This window comes from Rana temporaria, chromosome 4 (assembly GCF_905171775.1).
Source record: "Rana temporaria chromosome 4, aRanTem1.1, whole genome shotgun sequence".
Taxonomy (NCBI): Eukaryota; Metazoa; Chordata; class Amphibia; order Anura; family Ranidae; genus Rana; species Rana temporaria.
In genome coordinates this window covers 326,923,726-326,949,006 of record NC_053492.1, presented here as the reverse complement: position 1 = coordinate 326,949,006, position 25,281 = coordinate 326,923,726, and the positions used below count along the sequence as shown (strand labels likewise).

Here is a 25,281-nt window from a genome sequence, read left to right as displayed (position 1 = left end):
TCTGCATACTTTCAGCTATTGAGACCATTCAACTTTTAAAATGTTCATCTCGTTCAGCTAACGATGGGACTTCTTCAAGTTTTTTTGTACTATTTATACTTTTTAAAATATTAAGCTTTTAGACACTTTTTTTTAACATTGAAGTCAATGAGAACATCCTTTTTCCTGCTTCAAAACACACGTTCTGCCAAAAGTTTCAGCTCCTTCATACTTTCACTTACAGACACCAAACAAACTTTAAAGCGGTCACAAAATATTCAGCTATCCAAACATGACTTTTCAGATTGATATCTTTTACGGTTTTTGTGAAAACGCAATTTACGTTTAGCGATTTTTTCAGAAAATGGAATCGGTTATAATGTAACCCTATGGAAGGGATTTAGAGTGTGTCATGTGACCTTTACAGTGGAGATCTTTGAAAACAAAAATTATCTTTAAAAAAAGGGCGAACAAATTGCTCTCACGCCCACAAGATCTACTTGTCATACACAATTTATATATCAAAACGTAGGTATGCTTGTCTGGTTTCAGGCAATGTGATCAGTTTTGTGATACGTATTTTAGTTTTCGTTCCAGGAGCTTCTAAAGGACAAGAGCGACAAAACCACTCTCATTGACCGTCATGTTAAAAATTTTAAAAATTTTCCTGCAAAACACACAAAGACGCTCTTTTCTAAATCGCTGGCATGGCCACAATTTTAAGTTTATCAACATAAATTTCATATCGATGCGTTCACAAGGGCCGTGTCTTTCAAACGGTGAAGTCGCTGTATCGATCGCATGTACGGTTGTGGATTTATTACGTTTTGTTTGAAGGCGTAATTCATGTATTGGTCTGTGAATTAAAAGGCGTTTGTAATGGAATTTCTTTCCATAAATAGCTTTCTACCTCAGTGCAATATTCCTCCTCACTGACCTGGGGGGAGGGGAAACCTCTTGAGGGGGGAGGGGCGACCAGGAAGTCAGCATACTCTCTACTTTGCAGATAGAGAAAGGAGCTGTGTGTCCTAAAGATACTGTAGTGGTTATGGTGAATGGCTTTGGTGCGGGCTCAGCAATTCAGCATTCCCACTCGCATTTTCCTCAGGAAATGCATTTTCTAGTTCTTTTTCTTAATTAGTGGGAATGCTTTAATAAGCATTCCCAGTATTGATATTCGTTTTTTATTATTAGTGGGAATGCTTTAATAAGCATTCCCAGTATTGATATTCGTTTTTTATTATTAGTGGGAATGCTTTAATAAGCATTCCCAGTATTGATATTCGTTTTTTATTAGTGGGAATGCTTTAATAAGCATTCCCAGTATTGATATTCGTTTTTTATTAGTGGGAATGCTTTAATAAGCATTCCCAGTATTGATATTCGTTTTTTATTATTCTTCTTCTTAATTAGTGGGAATGCTTTAATAAGCATTCCCAGTATTGATATTCGTTTTTTATTAGTGGGAATGCTTTAATAAGCATTCCCAGTATTGATATTCGTTTTTTATTATTCTTAATTTTAATTTTAATTTTATTCCGTACGTTTTTTGGCTCTGCGTAACTTCTGCATACTTTCAGCTATTGAGACCATTTAACTTTTAAAATGTTCGTCTCATTCAGCTAACGATGGGACTTCTTCAAGTTTTTTTGTACTATTTATACTTTTTAAAATATTAAGCTTTTAGACACTTTTTTTTAACATTGAAGTCAATGAGAACATTCTTTTTCCTGCTTCAAAACACACGTTCTGCCAAAAGTTTCAGCTCCTTCATACTTTCACTTACAGACACCAAACAAACTTTAAAGCGGTCACAAAATATTCAGCTATCCAAACATGACTTTTTAGATTGATATCTTTTACGGTTTTTGTGAAAACGCAATTTACGTTTAGTGATTTTTTTATCGGTTATAATGTAATCCTATGGAGCAGGTTTAGAGTGTGTCATGTGACCTTTAGAGTGCAGATCATCCACAAAAAATATTATCTTTAAAAAAAGGGGGAACAAATTGCTCTCACGCCCACAAGATCTACTTGTCATACACAATTTATATATCAAAACGTAGGTATGCTTGTCTGGTTTCAGGCAATGTGATCAGTTTTGTGATACGTATTTTAGTTTTAGTTCCAGGAGCTTCTAAAGGACAAGAGACATGTTAAAAAGTCTAAAAAATGTTTCTGCAAAACACACAAAGACGCTCTTTTCTAAATCGCTGACATGGCCACATTTTTAAGTTTATCAACATAAATTTTATATCGATGCGTTCACAAGGGCCGTGTCTTTCAAACGGTGAAGTCGCTGTATCGATCGCATGTACGGTTGTGGATTTATTACGTTTTGTTTGAAGGCTTCGATAACTGATTTTGTGTGTGGATGAAAGCGTTTCTAATGGTATTTTGATTCCCTAAATAGCTTTCCTTACCTCAGTGCAGTCCTCCTCCCCCACCTCATGTGGAGAAAGCCTCTTGAGGGGGGAGGGGCGACCAGTCAAGTCAGGACACTCTCTATATTGCAGATAGAGAAAGGAGCTGTGTGATATTAGGCTTTATAAGTACTGAAGGAACACTGCTTGTATGTCCTAAAGATACTGTAGTGGTTATGGTGAATGGCTTTTGTGCGGGCTCAGCAATTCAGCTATTCAGCATTCCCACTCGCATTTTCCTCAGGGAATGCATTTTCTAGTTATTCTTAATTTTAATTTTAATTTTATTCCGTACGTTTTTTGGCTCTGCGTAACTTCTGCATACTTTCAGCTATTGAGACCATTCAACTTTTAAAATGTTCATCTCGTTCAGCTAACGATGGGACTTCTTCAAGTTTTTTTGTACTATTTATACTTTTTAAAATATTAAGCTTTTAGACACTTTTTTTTAACATTGAAGTCAATGAGAACATCCTTTTTCCTGCTTCAAAACACACGTTCTGCCAAAAGTTTCAGCTCCTTCATACTTTCACTTACAGACACCAAACAAACTTTAAAGCGGTCACAAAATATTCAGCTATCCAAACATGACTTTTCAGATTGATATCTTTTACGGTTTTTGTGAAAACGCAATTTACGTTTAGCGATTTTTTCAGAAAATGGAATCGGTTATAATGTAACCCTATGGAAGGGATTTAGAGTGTGTCATGTGACCTTTACAGTGGAGATCTTTGAAAACAAAAATTATCTTTAAAAAAAGGGCGAACAAATTGCTCTCACGCCCACAAGATCTACTTGTCATACACAATTTATATATCAAAACGTAGGTATGCTTGTCTGGTTTCAGGCAATGTGATCAGTTTTGTGATACGTATTTTAGTTTTAGTTCCAGGAGCTTCTAAAGGACAAGAGTGACAAAACCACTCTCATTGACCGTCCATGTTAAAAATTTTAAAAATTTTCCTGCAAAACACACAAAGACGCTCTTTTCTAAATCGCTGGCATGGCCACAATTTTAAGTTTATCAACATAAATTTCATATCGATGCGTTCACAAGGGCCGCGTCTTTCAAACGGTGAAGTCGCTGTATCGATCGCATGTACGGTTGTGGATTTATTACGTTTTGTTTGGAGGCGTAATTAATGTATTGGTCTGTGAATTAAAAGGCGTTTGTAATGGAATTTCTTTCCATAAATAGCTTTCTACCTCAGTGCAATATTCCTCCTCACTGACCTGGGGGGAGGGGAAACCTCTTGAGGGGGGAGGGGCGACCAGGAAGTCAGCATACTCTACTTTGCAGATAGAGAAAGGAGCTGTGTGTCCTAAAGATAGTGTAGTGGTTATGGTGAATGGCTTTGGTGCGGGCTCAGCAATTCAGCATTCCCACTCGCATTTTCCTCAGGGAATGCATTTTCTAGTTATTCTTCTTAATTTTAATTTTATTCCGTACGTTTTTTGGCTCTGCGTAACTTCTGCATACTTTCAGCTATTGAGACCATTCAACTTTTAAAATGTTCATCTCGTTCAGCTAACGATGGGACTTCTTCAAGTTTTTTTGTACTATTTATACTTTTTAAAATATTAAGCTTTTAGACACTTTTTTTTAACATTGAAGTCAATGAGAACATCCTTTTTCCTGCTTCAAAACACACGTTCTGCCAAAAGTTTCAGCTCCTTCATACTTTCACTTACAGACACCAAACAAACTTTAAAGCGGTCACAAAATATTCAGCTATCCAAACATGACTTTTTAGATTGATATCTTATACGGTTTTTGTGAAAACGCAATTTACGTTTAGTGATATTTTATCGGTTATAATGTAATCCTATGGAGCAGGTTTAGAGTGTGTCATGTGACCTTTAGAGTGGAGATCATCCACAAAAAATATTATCTTTAAAAAAAGGGCGAACAAATTGCTCTCACGCCCACAAGATCTACTTGTCATACACAATTTATATATCAAAACGTAGGTATGCTTGTCTGGTTTCAGGCAATGTGATCAGTTTTGTGATACGTATTTTAGTTTTAGTTCCAGGAGCTTCTAAAGGACAAGAGTCATGTTAAAAAGTCTAAAAAATGTTTCTGCAAAACACACAAAGACGCTCTTTTCTAAATCGCTGACATGGCCACATTTTTAAGTTTATCAACATAAATTTCATATCGATGCGTTCACAAGGGCCGTGTCTTTCAAACGGTGAAGTCGCTGTATCGATCGCATGTACGGTTGTGGATTTATTACGTTTTGTTTGAAGGCTTCGATAACTGATTTTGTGTGTGGATGAAAGCGTTTCTAATGGTATTTTGATTCCCTAAACAGCTTTCCTTACCTCAGTGCAGTCCTCCTCCCCCACCTCATGTGGAGAAAGCCTCTTGAGGGGGGAGGGGCGACCAGTCAAGTCAGGACACTCTCTATATTGCAGATAGAGAAAGGAGCTGTGTGATATTAGGCTTTATAAGTACTGAAGGAACACTGCTTGTATGTCCTAAAGATAGTGTAGTGGTTATGGTGAATGGCTTTTGTGCGGGCTCAGAAATTCAGCTATTCAGCATTCCCACTCGCATTTTCCTCAGGAAATGCATTGTCTAGTTAGTGGGAATGCTTTAATAAGCATTCCCAGTATTGATATTCGTTTTTTATTATTAGTGGGAATGCTTTAATAAGCATTCCCAGTATTGATATTCGTTTTTTATTATTCTTAATTTTAATTTTAATTTTATTCCGTACGTTTTTTGGCTCTGCGTAACTTCTGCATACTTTCAGCTATTGAGACCATTTAACTTTTAAAATGTTCGTCTCATTCAGCTAACGATGGGACTTCTTCAAGTTTTTTTGTACTATTTATACTTTTTAAAATATTAAGCTTTTAGACACTTTTTTTTAACATTGAAGTCAATGAGAAACCCTTTTTCCTGCTTCAAAACACACGTTCTGCCAAAAGTTTCAGCTCCTTCATACTTTCACTTACAGACACCAAACAAACTTTAAAGTGGTCACAAAATATTCAGCTATCCAAACATGACTTTTCAGATTGATATCTTTTACGGTTTTTGTGAAAACGCAATTTACGTTTAGTGATATTTTATCGGTTATAATGTAATCCTATGGAGCAGGTTTAGAGTGTGTCATGTGACCTTTAGAGTGCAGATCATCCACAAAAAATATTATCTTTAAAAAAAGGGGGAACAAATTGCTCTCACGCCCACAAGATCTACTTGTCATACACAATTTATATATCAAAACGTAGGTATGCTTGTCTGGTTTCAGGCAATGTGATCAGTTTTGTGATACGTATTTTAGTTTTAGTTCCAGGAGCTTCTAAAGGACAAGAGTCATGTTAAAAAGTCAAAAAAATGTTTCTGCAAAACACACAGACGCTCTTTTCTAAATCGCTGACATGGCCACATTTTTAAGTTTATCAACATAAATTTCATATCGATGCGTTCACAAGGGCCGTGTCTTTCAAACGGTGAAGTCGCTGTATCGATCGCATGTACGGTTGTGGATTTATTACGTTTTGTTTGAAGGCTTCGATAACTGATTTTGTGTGTGGATGAAAGCGTTTCTAATGGTATTTTGATTCCCTAAATAGCTTTCCTTACCTCAGTGCAGTCCTCCTCCCCCACCTCATGTGGAGAAAGCCTCTTGAGGGGGGAGGGGCGACCAGTCAAGTCAGGACACTCTCTATATTGCAGATAGAGAAAGGAGCTGTGTGATATTAGGCTTTATAAGTACTGAAGGAACACTGCTTGTATGTCCTAAAGATAGTGTAGTGGTTATGGTGAATGGCTTTTGTGCGGGCTCAGCAATTCAGCTATTCAGCATTCCCACTCGCATTTTCCTCAGGAAATGCATTGTCTAGTTCTTCTTAATTTTAATTTTAATTTTATTCCGTACGTTTTTTGGCTCTGCGTAACTTCTGCATACTTTGAGCTATTGAGACCATTTAACTTTTAAAATGTTCGTCTCATTCAGCTAACGATGGGACTTCTTCAAGTTTTTTTGTACTATTTATACTTTTTAAAATATTAAGCTTTTAGACACTTTTTTTTAACATTGAAGTCAATGAGAACATCCTTTTTCCTGCTTCAAAACACACGTTCTGCCAAAAGTTTCAGCTCCTTCATACTTTCACTTACAGACACCAAACAAACTTTAAAGCGGTCACAAAATATTCAGCTATCCAAACATGACTTTTCAGATTGATATCTTTTACGGTTTTTGTGAAAACGCAATTTACGTTTAGTGATTTTTTTATCGGTTATAATGTAATCCTATGGAGCAGGTTTAGAGTGTGTCATGTGACCTTTAGAGTGGAGATCTTTGAAAACAAAAATTATCTTTAAAAAAAGGGCGAACAAATTGCTCTCACGCCCACAAGATCTACTTGTCATACACAATTTATATATCAAAACGTAGGTATGCTTGTCTGGTTTCAGGCAATGTGATCAGTTTTGTGATACGTATTTTAGTTTTAGTTCCAGGAGCTTCTAAAGGACAAGAGTGACAAAACCACTCTCATTGACCGTCCATGTTAAAAATTTAAAAAAATTTCCTGCAAAACACACAAAGACGCTCTTTTCTAAATCGCTGGCATGGCCACAATTTTAAGTTTATCAACATAAATTTCATATCGATGCGTTCACAAGGGCCGTGTCTTTCAAACGGTGAAGTCGCTGTATCGATCGCATGTACGGTTGTGGATTTATTACGTTTTGTTTGGAGGCGTAATTAATGTATTGGTCTGTGAATTAAAAGGCGTTTGTAATGGAATTTCTTTCCATAAATAGCTTTCTACCTCAGTGCAATATTCCTCCTCACTGACCTGGGGGGAGGGGAAACCTCTTGAGGGGGGAGGGGCGACCAGGAAGTCAGCATACTCTCTACTTTGCAGATAGAGAAAGGAGCTGTGTGTCCTAAAGATAGTGTAGTGGTTATGGTGAATGGCTTTGGTGCGGGCTCAGCAATTCAGCATTCCCACTCGCATTTTCCTCAGGGAATGCATTTTCTAGTTATTCTTCTTAATTTTAATTTTATTCCGTACGTTTTTTGGCTCTGCGTAACTCCTGCATACTTTCAGCTATTGAGACCATTCAACTTTTAAAATGTTCATCTCGTTCAGCTAACGATGGGACTTCTTCAAGTTTTTTTGTACTATTTATACTTTTTAAAATATTAAGCTTTTAGACACTTTTTTTTAACATTGAAGTCAATGAGAACATCCTTTTTCCTGCTTCAAAGCACACGTTCTGCCAAAAGTTTCAGCTCCTTCATACTTTCACTTACAGACACCAAACAAACTTTAAAGCAGTCACAAAATATTCAGCTATCCAAACATGACTTTTTAGATTGATATCTTTTACGGTTTTTGTGAAAACGCAATTTACGTTTAGCGATTTTTTCAGAAAATGGAATCGGTTATAATGTAACCCTATGGAAGGGATTTAGAGTGTGTCATGTGACCTTTAGAGTGGAGATCTTTGAAAACAAAAATTATCTTTAAAAAAAGGGCGAACAAATTGCTCTCACGCCCACAAGATCTACTTGTCATACACAATTTATATATCAAAACGTAGGTATGCTTGTCTGGTTTCAGGCAATGTGATCAGTTTTGCGATAGGTATTTGACTTTTAGTTCCAGGAGCTTCTAAAGGACAAGTGCCTCAAACGCCCTCCCATTGACCGTCATGTTAAAAAGTCTAAAAAAAATTCCTGCAAAACACACAAAGACGCTCTTTTCTAAATCGCTGGCATGGCCACATTTTTAAGTTTATCAACATAAATTTCATATCGATGCGTTCACAAAAGCCTTGTGTTTCAAATGGTGTAGTCGCTGTATCGATCGCATGTACGGTTGTGGATTTATTACGTTTTGTTTGAAGGCTACGATAACTGATTTTGCGTGTGGATGAAAGCGTTTCTAATGGTATTTTGATTCCCTAAATAGCTTTCCTTACCTCAGTGCAGTCCTCCTCCCCCACCTCATGTGGAGAAAGCCTCTTGAGGGGGAGGGGGGAGGGGCGACCAGGCAAGTCAGGACACTCTCTATATTGCAGATAGAGAAAGGAGCTGTGTGATATTAGGCTTTATAAGTACTGAAGGAACACTGCTTGTATGTCCTAAATATACTGTAGTGGTTATGGTGAATGGCTTTGGTGCGGGCTCAGCAATTCAGCATTCCCACTCGCATTTTCCTCAGGAAATGCATTGTCTAGTTCAGTGTTTCTCAACTCCAGTCCTCGGGGCGCACCAACAGGTCTTGTTTTCAGGCTTTCTTTTATTGTGCACAGGTGATTTTATCAGTTTCACTGCCTTAGTAATTACCACATCAGTTTGATCTGAGGGAAATCCTGAAAACATGACCTGTTGGTGCGCCCCGAGGACTGGAGTTGAGAAACACTGGTCTAGTTAGTGGGAATGCTTTAATAAGCATTCCCAGTATTGATATTCGTTTTTTATTATTCTTAATTTTAATTTTATTCCGTACGTTTTTTGGCTCTGCGTAACTTCTGCATACTTTCAGCTATTGAGACCATTTAACTTTTAAAATGTTCGTCTCATTCAGCTAACGATGGGACTTCTTCAAGTTTTTTTGTACTATTTATACTTTTTAAAATATTAAGCTTTTAGACACTTTTTTTTAACATTGAAGTCAATGAGAACATCCTTTTTCCTGCTTCAAAACACACGTTCTGACAAAAGTTTCAGCTCCTTCATACTTTCACTTACAGACACCAAACAAACTTTAAAACGGTCACAAAATATTCAGCTATCAAAACATGTCTTTTTAGATTGATATCTTTTACGGTTTTTGTGAAAACGCAATTTACGTTTAGTGTTTTTTCAGAAAATTTAATCGGTTATAATGTATTCCTATGGGGATGATTTACAGTGGACGATGACATCACTAGAGTGGAGATCATTGGAAAAAAAAAATTATCTTTAAAAAAAGGGGGAACAAATTGCTCTCACGCCCACAAGATCTACTTGTCATACACAATTTATATATCAAAACGTAGGTATTTTTGTCTGGTTTCAGGCAATGTGATCAGTTTTGTGATACGTATTTTAGTTTTAGTTCCTGGAGCTTCTAAAGGACAAGAGTCTGAAATTTTCTCTCATTGACTCTCATGTTAAAAAGTCTAAAAAATGTTCCTGCAAAACGCACAAATACACTCTTTTCTAAATCGCTGACATGCCCACATTTTTAAGTTTATCAACATACATTTTATACCGATTTGTTCACAAAAGCCCTGTGTTTCAAACGGTGAAGTCGCTGTATCGATCGCATGTACGGTTGTGGATTTATTAAGGTTTGTTTGAAGGCTTAATTCATGTATTTGGTCTGTGAATTAAAAGCGTTTGTAATGGTAATTCTTCCCATAAATAGCTTTCCTTACCTCAGTGCAATATTCCTCCTCACTGACCTGGGGGAGGGGGAGAAAACCTCTTGAGGGGGGAGGGGCGACCAGGAAGTCAGGATACTCTCTACTTTGCAGATAGAGAAAGGAGCTGTGTGTCCTAAAGATAGTGTAGTGGTTATGGTGAATGGCTTTGGTGCGGGCTCAACAATTTAGCATTCCCACTCGCATTTTCCTCAGGGAATGCATTTTCTAGTTAGTGGGAATGCTTTAACCTCTTGACCACTGGGCACTTAAACCCCCTTCCTGACCAGACCAATTTTCAGCTTTCGGTGCTCTCACAATTTGAATGACAATTACTCCGTCATACAACATTGTACCCATTTGAAATTTTTGTCCTTTTTTTCACACAAATAGAGCTTTCTTTTGGTGGTATTAGATCACCTCTGGGTTTTTTATTTTTTGCGCTATAAAAGAAAAACGACTGAAAATTCTGTAAAAAAACAAAAAACAAACTTGTTTCTGTCATATTCGCAGGTTATTTCTCACACACAGCATATGCATACCACAAATGACACCCCAAAACACATTCTGCTATTCCTCCCGAGTATGGCGATACCCCATGTGTGCAACTTTTACACGGCGTGGCCACATACAGAGGCCCAACATGCAGGCAGCGCCATCAGGCTTTCTGGAACACCCAGGCCAATTCTGACATTTCTCTCCTACATGGAAAATCACAATTTATTTGCTAGAAAACTACATAGAACCCCAAAACATTATATATGCAGAGTATTGGGGTATTGCGGAGTATTGGGGTATTGCGGAGTATTGGGGTATTGCGGAGTATTGGGGTATTGCGGAGTATTGGGGTATTGCGGAGTATTGGGGTATTGCGGAGTATTGGGGTATTGCGGAGTATTGGGGTATTGCGGAGTATTGGGGTATTGCGGAGTATTGGGGTATTGCGGAGTATTGGGGTATTGCAGAGTATTGGGGTATTGCAGAGTATTTGGGTATTGCAGAGTATTTGGGTATTGCAGAGTATTTGGGTATTGCAGAGTATTTGGGTATTGCAGAGTATTTGGGTATTGCAGAGTATTTGGGTATTGCAGAGTATTTGGGTATTGCAGAGTATTTGGGTATTGCGGAGTATTGGGGGTATTGCAGAGTATTTGGGTATTGCAGAGTATCGCGCAGGGTAATGCAGAGTATTGCGCAGGGAATTGCAGAGTATCGGGGTATTGCAGAGTATCGGGGTATTGCAGAATATGGGGTATTGCAGAGTATGGGGTATGGCAGAGTATCGGGGTATGGCAGAGTATCGGGGTATGGCAGAGTATCGGGGTATGGCAGAGTATCGGGGTATGGCAGAGTATCGGGGTATGGCAGAGTATGGTGTATGGCAGAGTATGGTGTATGGCAGAGTATGGTGTATGGCAGAGTATGGTGTATGGCAGAGTATGGTGTATGGCAGAGTATGGTGTATGGCAGAGTATCGGGGTATGGCAGAGTATCGGGGTATGGCAGAGTATCGGGGTATGGCAGAGTATCGGGGTATTGCAGAGTATGCAGAGTATGGCAGAGTATGCAGAGTATGGCAGAGTATGGGGTATTGCAGAGTATGGCAGAGTATGGCAGAGTATGGGGTATGGCAGAGTAGGCAGAGTATGGGGTATGGCAGAGTATGGGGTATTGCAGAGTATGGCAGAGTATTGCTGAGCTGGGAGGGATGGCTGGATCTGTGACTGCAGTTGTCACAGATCCAGCCACAGCACTGCTGACACCCAGCGCTCCCCCCCTCCTCTCCTCTCGCACTGTACCGAACGGTACAGAGAGGAGAGGGAGGAACCGGCGTCATCAAATGACGCCGGTTTGTTTACAAGTGATCGCTCCGTCATTTGACGGAGCGATCACGTGGTAAACAGCCGCGATTCGCGGCAATTTACCGTGATCCGTGATGCGCCGGGTCTTCTAGACCCGGCGAGCACGGACACTTCCGCGAGCGTGCCCCAGGGGACGCGCAAACGCGGAAGTGCACGAGGACGTCCCAGGAACGTCCTGTCACAGTAACTCGACCGCGCTGTAGCAGTATTTTTGCTATAGCGCGGTCGGCAAGAGGTTAATAAGCATTCCCAGTATTGATATCCGTAAATTTATTATTCTTAATTTTAATTTTATTCAGTACGTTTTTTGGCTCTGCGTAACTTCTGCATACTTTCAGCTATTGAGACCATTCAACTTTTAAAATGTTCATCTCGTCCAGCTAACTATGGGACTTCTTCAAGTTATTTTGTACTATTTATACTTTTTAAAATATTAAGCTTTTAGACACTTTTTTTAACATTGAAGTCAATGAGAACATCCTTTTTCCCGCTTCAAATCACACGCGCTGCCAAATGCTTCTTCTCCTTCATACTTTCACTTACCGACACCAAACAAACTTTAAAGCGGTCACAAAATATTCAGCTATCCGAAAATGACTTTTTAGATTGATATCTTTTACGGTTTTTGTGAAAACGCAATTTACGTTTAGTGATCTTTTCAGAAAATGTTATCGGTTATAATGTGTTTCTATGGAGCAGCTTTAGAGTGTGTCATGTGACCATTACAGCACAGATCATCCACAAATAAAAATTATCTTTAAAAAAAGGGGGAACAAATTGCTCTCACGCCCACAAGATCTACTTGTCATACACAATTTATATATCAAAACGTAGGTATTTTTGTCTGGTTTCGGGCAATGTGATCAGTTTTGCGATAGGCATTTGACTTTTAGTTCCAGGAGCTTCTAAAGGACAAGCGCCTCAAACTCCCTCCCATTGACCGTCATGTTAAAAAGTCTAAAAAATCTTTCTGCAAAACACACAAAGACACTCTTTTCTAAATCGCTGACATGGCCACATTTTTAAGTTTATCAACATAAATTTCATATCGATGCGTTCACAAGGGCCGTGTCTTTCAAACGGTGAAGTCGCTGTATCGATCGCATGTACGGTTGTGGATTTATTACGTTTTGTTTGAAGGCTTCGATAACTGATTTTGTGTGTGGATGAAAGCGTTTCTAATGGTATTTTGATTCCCTAAATAGCTTTCCTTACCTCAGTGCAGTCCTCCTCCCCCACCTCATGTGGAGAAAGCCTCTTGAGGGGGGAGGGGCGACCAGTCAAGTCAGGACACTCTCTATATTGCAGATAGAGAAAGGAGCTGTGTGATATTAGGCTTTATAAGTACTGAAGGAACACTGCTTGTATGTCCTAAAGATAGTGTAGTGGTTATGGTGAATGGCTTTTGTGCGGGCTCAGCAATTCAGCTATTCAGCATTCCCACTCGCATTTTCCTCAGGAAATGCATTGTCTAGTTCTTCTTAATTTTAATTTTAATTTTATTCCGTACGTTTTTTGGCTCTGCGTAACTTCTGCATACTTTGAGCTATTGAGACCATTTAACTTTTAAAATGTTCGTCTCATTCAGCTAACGATGGGACTTCTTCAAGTTTTTTTGTACTATTTATACTTTTTAAAATATTAAGCTTTTAGACACTTTTTTTTAACATTGAAGTCAATGAGAACATCCTTTTTCCTGCTTCAAAACACACGTTCTGCCAAAAGTTTCAGCTCCTTCATACTTTCACTTACAGACACCAAACAAACTTTAAAGCGGTCACAAAATATTCAGCTATCCAAACATGACTTTTCAGATTGATATCTTTTACGGTTTTTGTGAAAACGCAATTTACGTTTAGTGATTTTTTTATCGGTTATAATGTAATCCTATGGAGCAGGTTTAGAGTGTGTCATGTGACCTTTAGAGTGGAGATCTTTGAAAACAAAAATTATCTTTAAAAAAAGGGCGAACAAATTGCTCTCACGCCCACAAGATCTACTTGTCATACACAATTTATATATCAAAACGTAGGTATGCTTGTCTGGTTGAAGTCGCTGTATCGATCGCATGTACGGTTGTGGATTTATTAAGTTTTGTTTGAAGGCTTAAATCATGTATTTGGTCTGTGAATTAAAAGCGTTTGTAATGGTATTTCTTTCCATAAATAGCTTTCTACCTCAGTGCAATATTCCTCCTCACTGACCTGGGGGAGGGGGAGAAAACCTCCTGAGGGGGAGGGACGACCAGGAAGTCAGGATACTCTCTACTTTGCAGATAGAGAAAGGAGCTGTGTGTCCTAAAGATAGTGTAGTGGTTATGGTGAATGGCTTTGGCGCGGGCTCAGCTATTCAGCATTCCCACTCGCATTTTCCTCAGGGAATGCATTGTCTAGTTGGTGGGAATGCTTTAATAAGCATTCCCAGTATTGATATTTGTGACGAGATCCTTCCTCGCCCAGGTCCTGCTCTCCCGACACTCCTCTGCTACCAGTGAGTCAGCTTGCAGATTGCAACGTCTGATGGTCCAGTCATCCAAGGTTCCGGGATCCGAATTACAGCTATGTGCCATTCGGACCCATTGAGAACAAACACCAGGCAGGCTGTATGTAAGTTCCATGACATTACTTCCCCTGGGAAACAGTCCAACAGCCGCAGTGGGACCCAAACGGGTCAACTCGAGGATGTTGGAAAAGTAGTCTTAAGGTTCCAGGACTGTCCGCTGGGATGACCCATCTGCCTTCCTGTTTTGAGGTCCTGGCCCATAATCGGATGGCAAGAGGCTCACATTCAGTCCTCTCCAAAAGCCCCTGTCCCGGCTAGGTCTGTCACACATCTCCCCCTTTGGCAGGAGACTAGCACTGGGAGAGATCCCAATTCCGGTACCCACCCAGTACCCCAGATACCTTGTCCCAAACAGAGCATTACTCACCCAGCCAATCTCTGCCTCTCTCAGAGAACACGCCTGCCGCTGGGGAGAGGCCTGGACTGGCCCTTCTCCCTGGAGTCCTTTCAGCCGCTGGAGAGAAGACAGGGTGGCTGGGCTCAGTTCATCATGCCGTTGGGAATCTGGGCCAACTGGCCACCATTCCTGGGGTATACCAGTGGAGACTGCAGTCCCATCCACTGAGGCTAGGTAAAAATCCCCCGGTGCTTGCAAAGCAAAGCCGACATCCTCCTGTCTCAGTGCCGCACCATGTTCTGGGGTTGTGTCCGTGGAGATCGGAGTCCCATCCACTACCACCGGAACCCCCTCTTCTGTTAGTTGAGAGCAGAGGCCCGGGGCACTCTGCTCTGTTGCCAGCTCTTCCGCTGGGTTGATGTGAGTGGGGACCACAGTCCCATCCACCGATATCCGCTCAAGCTGTAGTGGTGTGCAGCAGCCAGTAGCATCCTGCCCTGCTGCCAGTGATTCAGCTGGAAGTAACAGCTTCACTACCTCAGCTTGTTGCTGCGGAGGGGGGCCAACCGCCCCGGCTCCCTGGAACTCCACAGTTGGTCCCGGTGCTGGGCAGAGATGGCTAGCATTCTGCCCTGTTGCCAGCACTTCTGCTGGGGGTGCATAATCCATAACATCCTCTGAACAGTCCATACATTCTGTAATCTGTGGCTGGGGAGTGATCGCCATCTTCTCACCCTGAGCCTCCGGAACTGCCACGGGGGTGGGGCAGAGGTCTTGATCCCTCTGTCCTGTGACCAGCGCTTCAGCTGGGGAAGTTCCTTGTAACTCCACAAATACTGTCCTTGGTGCTGGGCAGAGCACAGTGAAGTTTGGCCCTGATACCAGCTCTTCTGTTGGAGGCTCCCCAGGTTGTTCTTCCTCAGCAGAAAAGTCTATCAAATCCCCTGTCTCTACAACTGGTGTCTGGGGATAGAGGTTCACCATCTCCTGTCCATGGAACCCAGCAGATGCTATGGGTACTGAGCAGAGGTTAGCAGAGCTCGGCCCTGCGGTCAGCACTTCAGCTTTGGGAATGGCAAGCTCCCGATTTTCCACTGCTGATTCATCAGCCAGGATTTCATCACTGTCAGCTGATATTTCCTCATAGTCCCAGGTAAAGGGAACCTCACCCTGCTGCTGAGCGGAGTCTAGCAGCTGTTTGTAGGCAATTTCCAGTTCCCATTCCTGAGCGGCCAGGAATTCCAAATCTTCCTGTAACCAGTGCACTTCCGGGACATTCAGTCTTCGCTCTCTGTGCTCCATTATTTCCTCCCAACGCCACTCCCGCTCGCTCCCAAAGTTGGGATCCCTGGACATCCTCCAATACAACAATCCCAGGCCATCATAGTCAAAGCCTTCCGTGGGGCTGTCATCCGCTGACCACGGGCACTCTTGGACTACATACCACCGGAGGGCTCTGTAGCTCTCGTCCAACCGCATCTCTTCCCGGATCAGCCTGCTTAACTCTGCTGTCCACTCCTGCTTTGGTTGTTCCCCCAATAACAACATCCGTACTTCATACTGTGACCAGTACCTTACATGGATGGAGGGGAGAGCTTTTCCCTGGTGTCGCTGCTCGCAGGCTAGCGCTTCTTTCCAGAGTTCGCAGCGGATCGAATCAGACCATCCAAGCAGGACCTCCTCTGATACTGGTCCTCTGCGCTGTATCTGCTTCTCTCGCAACCTCCTTCTGAATTCCTCTTCCATGGTTACTGATATCTGTACCTCTCCTCTTCTTTCATTTGGTGCTGCTTCTTTAGGCGTTGTCACCGATCGCCGTATTTCTGCAATTCTCAGCTCCTGTTGCCGCTCTCGTTCTCTCTGTTGTCGCTCTCGTTCTCTCTCATCCTGCCGCTGGAGGTCTCTAATGGTATTCTGTATGGCGGTCTCTGATGGGTTCGCACCATATAATGCCAACCGCTGTTGAACTCGCTGCTGGAACAAGTCTTCAACTGACCGGGGTCCTGCATCACCATCCCTCTGATCCATCTCGGCTAGCGCAATGATCAGGGTGGCCTTGTTCTTCCCACCGGTCCCTCCACGGCTCTCAAGCAAGTCTTTTAGCATGGTTCTCCTCCAGGCTGCATAGCTGGTCATTCATGGTGGTGGTTTGGAGTTGTCCCAGTAACTGGAGAGCAAATCCCACCGCTGCCAACCAATGTGACGAGATCCTTCCTCGCCCAGGTCCTGCTCTCCCGACACTCCTCTGCTACCAGTGAGTCAGCTTGCAGATTGCAACGTCTGATGGTCCAGTCATCCAAGGTTCCGGGATCCGAATTACAGCTATGTGCCATTCGGACCCATTGAGAACAAACACCAGGCAGGCTGTATGTAAGTTCCATGACAATATTCGTTTTTTATTATTAGTGGGAATGCTTTAATAAGCATTCCCAGTATTGATATTCGTTTTTTATTATTATTATTCCGTACGTTTTTTGGCTCTGCGTAACTTCGGCATACTTTCAGCTATTGAGACCATTCAACTATTAAAATGTTCATCTCGTTCAGCTAACGATGGGACTTCTTCAAGTTTTTTTGTACTATTTATACTTTTTAAAAGATTAAGCTTTTAGACACTTTTTTTTAACATTGAAGTCAATGAGAACATCCTTTTTCCCTTTGAAATCACATGCCCTGTCAAAAGTTTCAGCTCCTTCATACTTTCACTTACAGACACCAAACAAACTTTAAAGCGGTCACAAAATATTCAGGTATCCGGCTATGACTTTTCAGATTGATATCTTTTACGGTTTTTTGAAAACGCAATTTACGTTTAGCGATTTTTTCAGAAAATGGAATCGGTTATAATGTAACCCTATGGAAGGGATTTAGAGTGTGTCATGTGACCTTTAGAGTGGAGATGATTGAAAAAAAAGTTATCTTTAAAAAAAGGGGGAACAAATTGCTCTCACGCCCACAATTGCTCTCACGCCTACTTGTCATACACAATTTATATATCAAAACGTAGGTATGCTTGTCTGGTTTCAGGCAATGTTATCAGTTTTGTGATACGTATTTTATTTTTAGTTCCAGGAGCTTCTAAAGGACAAGAGGGACAAAATAACTCTCATTGACCGTCATGTTAAAAAGACTTTAAAATGTTTCTGCAAAACACACAAAGACGCTCTTTTCTAAATCGCTGACATGCCCACATTTTTAAGTTTATCAACATAAATTTCATATCGATGCGTTCACAAGGGCCGTTTCTTTCAAACGGTGAAGTCGCTGTATCGATCGCATGTACAGTTGTGGATTTATTACGTTTTGTTTGAAGGCTTCGATAACTGATTTTGTGTGTGGATGAAAGCGTTTCTAATGGTATTTTGATTCCCTAAATAGCTTTCCTTACCTCAGTGCAGTCCTCCTCCCCCACCTCATGTGGAGAAAGCCTCTTGAGGGGGGAGGGGCGACCAGGCAAGTCAGGACACTCTCTATATTGCAGATAGAGAAAGGAGCTGTGTGATATTAGGCTTTATAAGTACTGAAGGAGCACTGCTTGTATGTCCTAAAGATACTGTAGTGGTTATGGTGAATGGCTTTTGTGCGGGCTCAGCAATTCAGCTATTCAGCATTCCCACTCGCATTTTCCTCAGGAAATGCATTGTCTAGTTTTAATTTTATTATTCCGTACGTTTTTTGGCTCTGCGTAACTTCTGCATACTTTCAGCTATTGAGACCATTCAACTTTTAAAATGTTCATCTCGTTCAGCTAATGATGGGACATCTTCAAGTTTTTTTGTAATATTTATACTTTTTAAAATATTAAGCTTTTAGACACTTTTTTTAACATTGAAGTCAATGAGAACATCCTTTTTCCTGCTTCAAAACACACGTTCTGCCAAAAGTTTCAGCTCCTTCATACTTTCACTTACAGACACCAAACAAACTTTAAAGCGGTCACAAAATATTCAGCTATCCAAACATGACTTTTCAGATTGATATCTTTTACGTTTTTTGTGAAAACGCAATTTACGTTTAGCGATTTTTTTCAGAAAATATAATCGGTTATAATGTAATCCTATGGAAGTGATTTAGAGTGTGTCATGTGACCTTTACAGCACAGATCATTGAAAAAATAATTATCTTTAAAAAAAGGGGAAACAAATTGCTCTCACGCCCACAAGATCTACTTGTCATACACAATTTATATATCAAAACGTAGGTATGGTTGTCTGGTTTCAGGCAATGTGATCAGTTTTGTGATAGGCATTTGACTTTTAGTTCCAGGAGCTTCTAAAGGACAAGAGCGACAAAACCACTCTCATTGACTCTCATGTTAAAAAAAAATTAAAATGTTCCTGCAAAACACACAAAGACGCTCTTTTCTAAATCGCTGGCATGGCCACAATTTTAAGTTTATCAACATAAATTTCATATCGATGCGTTCACAAGGGCCGTGTCTTTCAAACGGTGAAGTCGCTGTATCGATCGCATGTACAGTTGTGGATTTATTACGTTTTGTTTGAAGGCTTCGATAACTGATTTTGTGTGTGGATGAAAGCATTTCTAATGGTATTTTGATTCCCTAAATAGCTTTCCTTACCTCAGTGCAGTCCTCCTCCCCCACCTCATGTGGAGAAAGCCTCTTGAGGGGCGACCAGGCAAGTCAGGACACTCTCTATATTGCAGATAGAGAAAGGAGCTGTGTGATATTAGGCTTTATAAGTACTGAAGGAACACTGCTTGTATGTCCTAAAGATACTGTAGTGGTTATGGTGAATGGCTTTTGTGCGGGCTCAGCAATTCAGCTATTCAGCATTCCCACTCGCATTTTCCTCAGGAAATGCATTGTCTAGTTCTTAATTTTATTATTTTTCTCCTTTATTCTGTACTTTTTTTGGCTCTGCGTAACTTCTGCATACTTTCAGCTATTGAGACCATTCAACTTTTAAATTGTTCCTCTCGTTTAGCTAACGATGGGACTTCTTCAAGTTTTTTTGTACTATTTATACTTTTTAAAATATTAAGCTTTTAGACACTTTTTTTAACATTGAAGTCAATGAGAATATCCTTTTTACCGCTTCAAATCTAACGTGCTGCCAAATGTTTCAGCTCCTTCATACTTTCACTTACAGACACCAAACAAACTTTAAAACGGTCACAAAATATTCAGCTATCCGGCTATGACTTTTCAGATTGATATCTTTTATAGTTTTTGTGAAAAAGCAATTTACGTTTTGTGTTTTTTTCAGAAGATTTAATCGATTATAATGTAATTCTATGGGGATGATTTAGAGTGGATGATGACATCACTAGAGTGGAGAGCTGTAAAATTAATAAAATTATCTTTATAAAGGGGGAACAAATTGCTCTCACGCCCACAAGATCTACTTGTCATACACAATTTATATATCAAAACGTAGGTATTTTTGTCTGGTTTCAGGCAATGTGGTCAGTTTTGTGATAGGCATTTTACTTTTAGTTCCTGGAGCTTCTAAAGGACAAGAGTCCCAAAATTCCTCCCATTGACCGTCATGTTAAAAAGTCTAAAAAAAATTCCTGCAAACGCACAAAGACGCTCTTTTCTAAATCACTGACATGGCCACATTTTTAAGTTTAATAACATAAATTTCATATCGATGCGTTCACAAGGGCCGTGTCTTTCAAACGGTGAAGTCGCTTTATCGATCGCATGTACGGTTGTGGATTTATTAAAGTTTGTTTGAAGGCTTATTTCACTTATTCGGTGTGTGAATTAAAAGCGTTTGTAATGGTATTTCTTTCCCTAAATAGCTTTCTTTACCTCAGTGCAATATTCCTCCTCACTGACCTGGGGGGGGGGGAGAAAACCTCTTGAGGGGGGAGGGGCGACCAGGAAGTCAGGACACACTCTACTTTGCAGATAGAGAAAGGAGCTGTGTGTCCTAAATATAGTGTAGTGGTTATGGTGAATGGCTTTGGTGCGGGCTCAGCAATTCAGCTATAAAGCATTCCCAAGCATTTTCCTCAGGAAATGCATTTTCTAGTTATTCCTAATTTAAATTTTTTATTCGGTAAGTTTTTTGGCTCTGCATAACTTCTTCATACTTTCAGCTATTGAGACCATTCAACTTTTAAAATATTCAGCTCTTTCAGCTAATGATGGGACTTCTTCAACTTTTTTTCTACTATTTATACTTTTTAAAATATTAAGCTTTTACACACTTTTTTTAACATTGAAGTCAATGAGAGCATGCTTCAAATCCTTAAAACATTCTCCAGCTACAAAAAGTTTCAGGTCCTTCATACTTTTACCTTCAGACACCAAATAAACTTTAAAACATTCACAAAATATTCAGCTATCCGGCTATATCTTTTCAGTTTGATATCTTTTACAGTTTTTGTGAAAAAGCAGTTTAAGTTTAGTGATTTTTTTCAGAAAATGTTATCGATTTATACAGAGTTTCCATGGAGCTGTTTAGAGTGAATGTTGTCATCCATAGAGCAGAGAGCTTTAAATAAATTATCAGTTTTGTGATACGCCTTTAACTTTTGGCTGGATGAGCTTCCAAATGACAAGTGTTCCACATTTTCTTCCATTGACTGTCATGTAAAAATTTCTTCAGATTTCCCAGTGAAACGCACAAAGAACCTCTTTTTTAAATCGCTGACATGCCCACATTTTTAAGTTTATCAACATAACATTTCATACCGATACGTTCACAAAGGCGTATGTCTCTTAACGGTGAAGTCGTTAATTCGATAGCATGTATCGTTGTGGATTTATTAAGGTTTGTTTGAAGGGTTCTCTCACTCATTAGGTGTGGGGATTTAGAAGACCTCTAATCTTTATATATATATTTTTATATATATATATATACATTTTTTTTGTTGTCACTAAAAAAGTTGTTTGTTTTTGTGGTAAGGAATTTTTTGAACCTGATATAGGGGGACGCACATTTTTTCTTCCTGTACTTTTTTTCTCATTTTCTAAACTCCCCCCCTTTTTTTCTCCCTCTCCTCAATCCCACTCCTCTGGGGAGGGCACCCGCGGAGGCGCAATCTTTAGCAGTATGTCGGTCAAGATCCTCTCTTGGAACGTGAAGGGGCTGAATTCGCCGGAGAAGCGCTCTAGCTGAGCTCTGGACATTGCTCTGCACATTGCATTTCTCCAAGAGACTCATTTAAGGGCAGACAAGATACCCAGACTATCCAGCAAAAACTTTCCGATGGCCTACCATGTGTAGTGATCTCATAAATGTCTAATAAATGTAGTGATAAAGATGTATACTATGATGACTATAAATTACGTTGTTTCGCAGCAACACACCAGGCTCTCCAGAGAACGCAATTTTAATTTACTGACTTCCAATACAGAATAAAGTCCAAATTCCAAAGATGATACACACGTCAAACAGAGTAATGTAGTGTCAGTCTCATCTTAGAGAATACATGTTCTGATCACTTCCAGACCAACATATGTCCATGCAGAGAATACATAGAGGTATATTCTCTGAGTGACAACCAGAACTCCCAAGATTATATTGCCTATTTACTGAATAGCTGAGCAATTTGATTGGCCATCTTTGATCTGAAAGACAGGAACTACATCCTGTCTTTTAGAGTGGCAGGTATATAACCCCTGCCGGAGTCACTAATTAGTATGCATTCTTGCATACTAATAAGCCCCCTCTAATAAGTAATTAGATTGGTTTGATGTGTAAAAACGGATTCATCCTGGCTTTTTGCATATTGACAATAGACAAACCTCTTTTGATGTGTGACATGTAATTACAAGTTTGATGTGTAAACTAGACTTATGCTGTCTCTTAATTCGACAAGCGTCTTTTGAAGTGTAACATGTAATTACAGGTTTGAAATCTGGCCTGGTCAATTTTGGACATATATAATATAATATAATATAATATAATATATATATATATATATATATATATATATATATATATATATATATATATATATATATATATTATATAACACCCAACACATTACTACATATACTACAACACCATGGTCAGTTCTTAACCTCAAAATCTAAGGGGACGAGTATCCTCATATTCAAATCCCTACCATGGCAACTCCTCGATGTACACCATGATCAGGAGGGTAGATTCTTGCTTCTAAAGGGAAAAATCTGCTCTCAGACTTTCACTCTTGCGAACATATACCTCCCAAACCCCAATCTACTCCCAACCCTTGAGATCTTTTTATCCACCCTTGACACTTTTCTCGAAGGAACCCTGGTCTTGGGAGGGGACTTCAACTTGACCTTGGACCCACACAGAGACTCCTCTTCAAACTTATTCCCTCTACCCCAGGGAGCCCGACTTCACCTCAAGAACCTTTTGCACTCGCATCAATTGGTCGATATATGGAGAATATTTAATTTGCAGGAGTGGGATTACACCTTTTATTCAAATATACACAGCTCTTATTCCAGAATAGAGTTCTTCTTTTTAAAACACTTGGCGATACCCCTGGTCACCAAGACAGACATTGACCACATCACACTCTCAGACCATGCCCCAATCACTCTGGAGCTTTCACTCTCCCAAGCGTCCCTCAAAACTTCCACGTGGCGACTCAATGAGGCCCTTTTAAAAGACCCCGATATTGCAGCGGATATCCATAAAGAACTTGCCTTGCATTTCTCTACTAATGTAGGTTCTGTGGAAAACCTGACCTGTGTGGTCAACACACACATTATATTAGGGGAATCATACTTAAACATGGCCATTCAGCCAAGAAACGTTGTCTCAAACCTTGTTTGACCTTCTAGCTAGACTTCACTCCTTAGAATGTCAACACAAAGCCAGACCAGACCGTACAATTAAATCGGAACTGACCAGGCTCCGAGAAGCCATAAGGGATCATTCAATATACAAAGCGAAACGTTCTGTTGAAGGCCCACCACTCTTTTTACGAATATGGAGATAAATGCGGCCGCTTACTGGCCAATGCCTTACGTACTAAGCGATCACAGACATATATACCAGCTTTACTTTCGTCATCTGGGTCTAAAGTCCACTCTTCTCCAGAACTGGCGGAGAGCTTCCGAGACTTTACTCTAAACTGTACAACTTAGACCAACCTTCCACCTCTGATTTATCGCCCCGGAGCCCCTCGGACATCTGCGACTATCTTAGGGAAGCCAATCTCCCCACACTGACTACGGAAGAGCATGAGATTCTTTCTAAGCCTATCACAGTAGAAGAATTTGCAGCGGCAATAGCTGACACTATGGGAAGGCTCCTGGTCACGACGGATTCATCCTTATAAGGAGTACCAGGACTCCTTGGCACCTCACTTTATCACAGCTTTTAACGCTGTCTTAGACGGACAACGATTCCCTGCGGACATGCAATGTGCATCCATTTCAGTGAACCCTAAACCGGGTATAGGCCTATTTCCCTTCTAAACTGTGACATTAAACTATTCACCAAAATCCTGGCTTCCAGGATGAATGTCTTGCTGCAACGTTTCATTGCACTAGATCAAGTTGGTTTTATTCAAAATAGGGAGGCTAGGGACAACACTATCCGGACTTCGAAGATCATAGACACAGCAAAATGCACCCGTATTCCACTCTTACTCCTGTCCACAGATGCCGAGAAGGCCTTTGACAGGGTGGACTGGACCTTTCTTCAAGAGACACTCAAATTTGTGGGAATACCGGACCCCATCCTGTCATGGATTTCAGACATTTATAAGAACCTCACCGCTACAGTACGATTCCAGTCCCCTCTCTATATAAGGGCAGCACAGTGGTGCAGCGAGTAGCACTTTCGCCTAGCAGCAAAAGGTTCGCTGGTTTGAATCCCAACCACAACACCATCTGCCTGGAGTTTGCATGTTCTCTCTGTGTCTGGGTGGGTTTCCTCCGGGTACTCCGGTTTCCTCCCACACTCCAAAGACATGCTGGTAGGTAAATTGGATCTCGTCCAAATTGGCCCAGTATATATGTATATATGTGTGTATGACTGTGTGTCCCTAGCGTGTCATGATCCTACGGGGTAAAAATGACCGCACCAGCCAAGCAGATACTGGCTGGAAAAAGCGCGATTCAGTTTGCATGCGTTTGCGCTATACAAGTCATTCATTCATTCATATCCAATGGCACCAGACAGGGTTTTCCCCTGTCCCCACTACTATTTGTTCTCTCTAGAACCTTTCTTACAACATATTAGAGGTAACCCCTCTATGAGGCATCACAGCCATCTACTACCAACACAAGATGGTGGCGTACGCTGACGACCTCTTATTTTATATCTTTGCGCCTCTTACCTCCTTACCCTCCTTGCTACAGGAGTTGGAACGCTATAGTAGTTTGTCTAAGTGTAATAGAAACAAAAATAAAAGGTCTGCAGTCACCAGTGATGCACCTCCATCCCTATATACATATACAGAGAAAAAGAGTCACCCTTGAGACTTTAAATTAGGTGGTCACAGTTTGCCACTGAGTAACAAAAGTAGAAACCGTATAAATGTTAAAATTGGTGTACATACATGAATAATATAGCGTAATAGCCAATGGATTTGCACATAAAGAGAATAATTAAAATTGATACAAACGTTATACAATGCAGTATATACAAATGCACACATCAGAAAACCTGACGCACGTTTCGCAAGATCATTGCTCGCTCATCAGGGGTGGATGCGGATGGGATGCATCGATGAACGAAACCAGTTTCCATTGCTGAACCCTCAAATGGATGGCAGCAGCCAGAGTATGGCACAGGAGCTGAGGGGGAG

General features: G+C 40.5%; 1 protein-coding gene across 4 annotated transcripts in view; it reads left to right on the top strand.

The window, feature by feature from the left end:
• SFT2D1 (SFT2 domain containing 1) overlaps window positions 1-25,281 on the top strand; it is a 775,689-nt gene that overhangs the window by 251,005 nt on the left and 499,403 nt on the right. The gene's annotated exons all lie outside the window — the stretch shown is intronic.